Source organism: Pipistrellus hanaki, assembly GCF_964339955.1.
Source record: "Pipistrellus hanaki genome assembly, chromosome: 1".
Lineage (NCBI taxonomy): Eukaryota > Metazoa > Chordata > Mammalia > Chiroptera > Vespertilionidae > Pipistrellus > Pipistrellus hanaki.
In genome coordinates this window covers 20971679-20977197 of record NC_140503.1, presented here as the reverse complement: position 1 = coordinate 20977197, position 5519 = coordinate 20971679, and the positions used below count along the sequence as shown (strand labels likewise).

The 5519-nt window shown below is 41.5% G+C and overlaps 1 long non-coding RNA gene across 2 annotated transcripts in view; it reads left to right on the top strand.

Annotated features, from left to right (window-relative positions):
* The first annotated feature begins 168 nt into the window (after positions 1 to 168).
* LOC311627454 overlaps positions 169 to 5519 on the top strand; it is a 41704-nt gene continuing 36353 nt past the window's right edge. The window contains exons 1-3 of one of the 2 annotated variants that reach the window (XR_014795915.1): positions 169 to 226; positions 449 to 526; positions 2086 to 2576. This is a non-coding gene — a long non-coding RNA (uncharacterized lncRNA). Of the gene's footprint in view, positions 227 to 448; positions 527 to 2085; positions 2577 to 5519 lie in introns of those variants that run through there. The other variant, XR_014795914.1, reaches the window with a different exon arrangement.

Sequence of the window (5519 nt, the reverse complement as noted above, 5' to 3'; positions counted from 1 at the left end):
TCCTTCGCCTTGCGGAAGCAGTGCCTCAAGGTTTAGGGCGGGTGTGATACCATAGCAACCAAGCCCCAATAGGAAACGGCCACAAGGCCCTTCGCTGTGCCGGTCGGGCTGCCAGCGGGGCGCGCGGGGCGGAGGCGGGGCGTGCGCAGTCTCAGTGCAAAGCCGCCGGGATGACAGCGGGGACCTTGACGGCCGGAGAGGAAAACTCCGGAGGCTGAGCGGAAAGGTTCTGTGGCTGGGAGGCGAGCGGGGGCCGGTGCTCAGAGAAGGTCTGGAGGTCACCTGGTAGATGCGAACTGGACAGACGGCCAGTTCAGGCTCCTCCTGAGTGGGATCGTTGGGCTGCATTATCTGTTTGCTTTCTGAATGTGCATCTTGTTTAGCAAACATTGAGCGCCTACTAGATTAGGTAGTGTTCAAACTAACTTTGGGTTTTGCATTTCAATAGAATAAAACACTCTTTTCATCCAGTCTCAGAGAAGGACCTAATTCGGTTTCCCAGAGGAGCATTGCCAAGAGAACGCAAGTATGTGTGTGTTTTAAATGCACAAACATTTTTAGGGATCCAATTGGCTAGTCTTAAGTAAGCAAACTGACACAGTAGTCATGCTTTTGTTTAACAAATACTTACTGAGCACCAATATGTGTATTGATTGAACAAAAACCACTGTTGGGATGCTATCAGATATTCGGGACTGAAGAAAATATAAAGATGGAAAAAGAATACACACCAGCCTATGTTTGAAATCATCTACTTTGGTTAATGTCTACGGAGCCTCTACAGAAATACCCAGAGTATGGACTATCTGCTCTTGGTGATTTAAATGATTGTTCTTTGTTTATAACTGCTTGCAATCCATATAATTCTTTTCCTGGAACTTAAGTCCCACAAACAAACCAAGAACAAACATAAAGGAGCAATAAAGCATTTAAAAATTTGACAAATAACATACTACAACTATTTTATGAGGTGTCCACTTAGGAACATTTAGTTTATTTTATTCCTGATCGAAGATAAGATTGCTAGTCTACTGGTATGTCCTGATAATTTTTGTTGGCCTTTTCCCTGCAGTGTACGGAATCTGTACCAAGCAGTTTATGTAATTCGTTGTTTATAATCAGTCCTGAGACTCTGCTGACCATCAGCAAGAGATTTGCAGTCCATAAACTAGCTGTGTGGCTTTTTTTTTTTCTTTAAATTTCTATCTTACATTTAGATAACATCTATATTTTTAGCTGTTTTCACAGATCTCCATTTGATATTTTTGAAAACCATGTGACATAGACTGGACAAGTCTGTTCATGTCAGAGATAAGAAAACAGGTTCAGAGAAGCCAAAGAAATTCTGAGAGGCTCAAAGTTTGAAAGTGACAAAGTCAGTCTAAGGGCCTCAGCCTTCTTCAGGAAGGCACTATTATTTATTATTTAACAGATGAAGAAATTGAGACTTGGAGAAACTGTTACTTTCCTAAATCACAGGTCTCAAATCCCTTTCTTGTCTTGTATTCTCACTTATCCCAGTCCCTAACTCTTTCCTACCCTCTCCCCTCATTTATATTTTTCTCCTTAGCACTCACCATTATATAATATAATATAATATAATATAATATAATATAATATAATATACATTTTACATATCATGTTTATGAATCTGTTTCCTAGCTAGATTATCTGTTTTGTGATGGGCAGGGATTTTTATTTATTTTGTTCATTGCTTTACCTTCTGAGTCTAAAACAGTGATTGGCATTTAGACGACAAAATAAACAGTAGTTCAATGAATGCAAGGTTGATTCCTTAGCTCCTAGCAGAAGGCCTAACAGCAAATTCGTTACGCTATTCCAAATCCGTAATGTATATAAAGTGAGGTTTCAGTTTCATCAACAACACGCATATCTTGTATTTGAATTGAAAAATGTGTTCTTGTTTTCATATAAAGACAGAAAAAAAATATCTCCCCTCTATGCTGTGGAACTACAAGGCTAAGTAGATACTCCTAGGGAACCCAAATTTTTTTAAATTGCATCTGCATGAAAAATGTACCATTTTACATCAGTGTGTAGAAATGGCCTCAATCTGAATTGTAGAGCAAATGGAAAGTGTCCCAACACATTTCTTCCTGGCCCAAGAGTCCTCTGCCATCCCCTCAAACTGAAACTTCCCCAGCCAGACCCATCTAAGATTCCTGAAGCTGTGAGTCTCTGGGAGTAAAGAAACGTCATGAAGACACACCCTCCACCCAATCTATCCCTAATCCACCGATTTCTCAACCTTCTGTTTGTATGAGAGGGAGCATTTTTAAAACACACCTCACCCCAGAATTCAAAGCTCTTATTAAAAATCTGCATTTGTAATAAGCTTGCTGGGTGCTTCTGTGGTTTCGAATCCTTGGAAGCGCTTCCTCCCTCTCAATACCTCCTTTAACCAGCCTAATCCTCTACTGTGGCTTGATGCTCACCAGCTCCAAGGCAAAAATGGTCAAGGATTTCTAATTCTGGTGTCCCTGCTCATCCGTGTGTACAGTCCCACTCACAGCGTGTATTTAAGTAGCTTAACCAAGATGGGCAGCATTTAGGCAGTTTTGTCATGTGTCATACTTTTGACCCAGAGAGTGATTCCAAGGACCTCTTTTATGAGTCCTTAAATTCCAGAACCCCTTGGCATGGCACTCTGGGTGATCTCATCCAGTCCCATGACTTAAAAAAAAAAGTATTTTTATTGGTTTCAGAGAGGAAGGGATAGGAAGAGAGACAGAAACATCAAATGATGAGAGAGAATCGTTGATTGGCTGCTTCCTGCACACAGGATTGAGCCTGAAACCTAAGTATGTGCCTGACCAGGAATCAAACTGTGACCCCCTGGTTCATAGGTGGGTGCTCAATCATTGAGCCACACCCACTAGGCCAGTCACATGACTTTAAATCACATGTGTCAAACACAAGGCCCGCCAGGCCTTGCAATGTGTCATCACTACACTCCGCTGTCAGTTTATGACATTGTCAGTTTATGACTGTTCAGTAAACCATTCGGCCCGCGATTTAGGCTGGATTTTAGATTTTGGCCCCTTCTCTGATTGAGTTCGACACCCCTACTAAATGCATCCATAGGCGATAACTCCCAAATGTGGGTCTCCATCTTTGCCCTCTTCCCTAAACTCCAGAGTCCATATCAGGCTCCCTATTTGACATCTCCACTTGGATGACTAATTGGCAACTCATACTTAACCCTTAATTTCCCCTTCCCCTCATCCCAAATCTGCTTCTTCCTCATCTCAGTAAATTACACCACCTTCTACTTCTTCACTGAGGCCATCCTTGTTTCCTCTTTCTCTTACCCCTTCCTCACACAGGGCCAGTTCATCAGCACATCCTACACGTTCTGTGTCCTAAATTTATGGCAGTCAGTTCTGCTTTTCTCTGAACTAGGGGTCGGCAAACTACTGCCCAGAGAGGCAGACCAAATCCAGCATGCAACCAACCACCTGTTTTTGTATCGCCCAAGAGCTAAGAAGGATTTTTACATTTTTAAAGGGTTTAAAAGAAGGAGGAGGAGGTGCCAGACAGAGGAGAGGAGAAGGATGTACCTTAGAGAGTTTATGTGGCCCACCAAACCTGAGGTATTTTTCTGATCCTTTCCCAAAAAGTTTGCTTCTCTCACCTTTGCAACTTCCCTGTAATCATGTTCCTTAATATACCTTGGCTGCATATGTTTTTTATTTTTGTTATTTTATTTTTTATTTTTAAAAATATATTTTATCGATTTTTTACAGAGAGGAAAGGAGAGGGAACATTGATGAGAGAGAAACATCGGTTGGCTGCCTCCTGCACACCCCCTACTGGGGATGTGCCTGCAAACAAGGTACATGCCCTTGACCAGAATCGAACCTTGGACCCTTCAGTTCGCAGGCTGTCGCTCTATCCACTGAGCCAAACCAGTTAGGGCTGTATTTATTTTTTAAAATGTAAGTAGGCCCTCGCAGTTTTGGCTCAGTGGTTAGAGTGTTGACCTGTGTACTGAAGGTCCTGGGTTTGATTCCAGTCGGGCACATACCTCAGTTGCAGGTTCAATCCTGGCCCTGGTCAGGGAGTGTGTGAGAGGCAACCAATCAATGTATCTCTCATGTTGATGTTTCTATCTCTTTCTCCCCCCCTCCCTCCCACTCTCTCTAAAAATCAATGGAAAAAGATCCTCAGGTGAGGATTAACAAAACAAAAAAAGGATATCAGAACAATTAAAATAAAGCCCAGATACCTTACCACAGTCCAAAAGGCAACAGTGGTCTGGCTCCTGCCCTAATATCAGTGACCACTTCCTCCCAGCACACCCACACGTTCAATCTCCAGGCTTTCCAAACAGATTAAACGTCTACATGCATCAGGGCCTTTGCACTTACTGTCTACTTGGAGTTCTCTTGCCCAGATCTTGTCCCATGGACTCTGGACTCTGCAGGCTGCACTTCCTCATTCAGGCTCCAACTCCCAACATTGCCTCTGCAAGAGCCCACCCTGTGTAAGTAAGCCTGTCCTCAGGTTACCTTCTATCTCATGATCCGGTTTTATTATCTAAATAGCACTGGTCACTATTTGAGAGTACCTTGTTATTTATTTTCTTGTTTATTACCACCCAGCCCCACTGGAATTTAATCTCCAAGGGAGCAAGGTCTTTGTTTTGTGCCTGATAGATCCCTGAAACCAGACACAATCTGTAGTGGACGTTCAAAAAATATTTGCCCAGTGAATAAATGAAATGATACAACTTAGTACATCAACAGAGAGCAGTTGCTCAATAAATGCTAGTTCCTCTATCTAGTATTTTAATTGCCATTTTTCACGTGGAGAAGCTGAGATCCAAAGCTGTCAAGTGACTTAGCTCAATCCATACTATGAGTCAGGGTTAGAGCTCAGCATAGAAATGAGAGCTCTTAACTGCAGACTAGTTTTCAGACATAACTGTCATTACATTTGATAAAACATGATACTTATTATTTAGTTCCTACTCTACTAAGAACTTTGATATTTCAGGGCAATGTTTTCTACCCTCATTCACATTTATAATTCAGCTTTTTTTGGATTTTAGTGAATATAAGTCTTTTAGAACATTTATGAAGATGTTGATAATATAAAACTTGTATCGATAGCATCTACTAGTATCTCCCCTGAATTCACTTTCTTTGAAAAAAACAAGATTTATCATTCTCTCCAGATTTCCATAGTGCTAAATTTTTATCTTCCTGGGTGGGAAACATGAACCCCAGTACTAATTCTCCATGACAATTAATGTCCTTCATCAATGTCGCCAAGATAAACTATCAAGACCCGGCCTTATATTCTATAGCCTTTAAATCCTGACTGCCAGCATCCAAGTTATTCTCATGATGTATGTGAGCTGAGGAGTCTGGATTTAACAAAAATTTCACTAGGAACAACTTTAGAGATGATGCAAGCAAAAGATACAAAATGGGTCCCAGAAGAATCAGTTTGGGAAAACATCTGAATCATCACCAATACCCACAGGCTTTGAG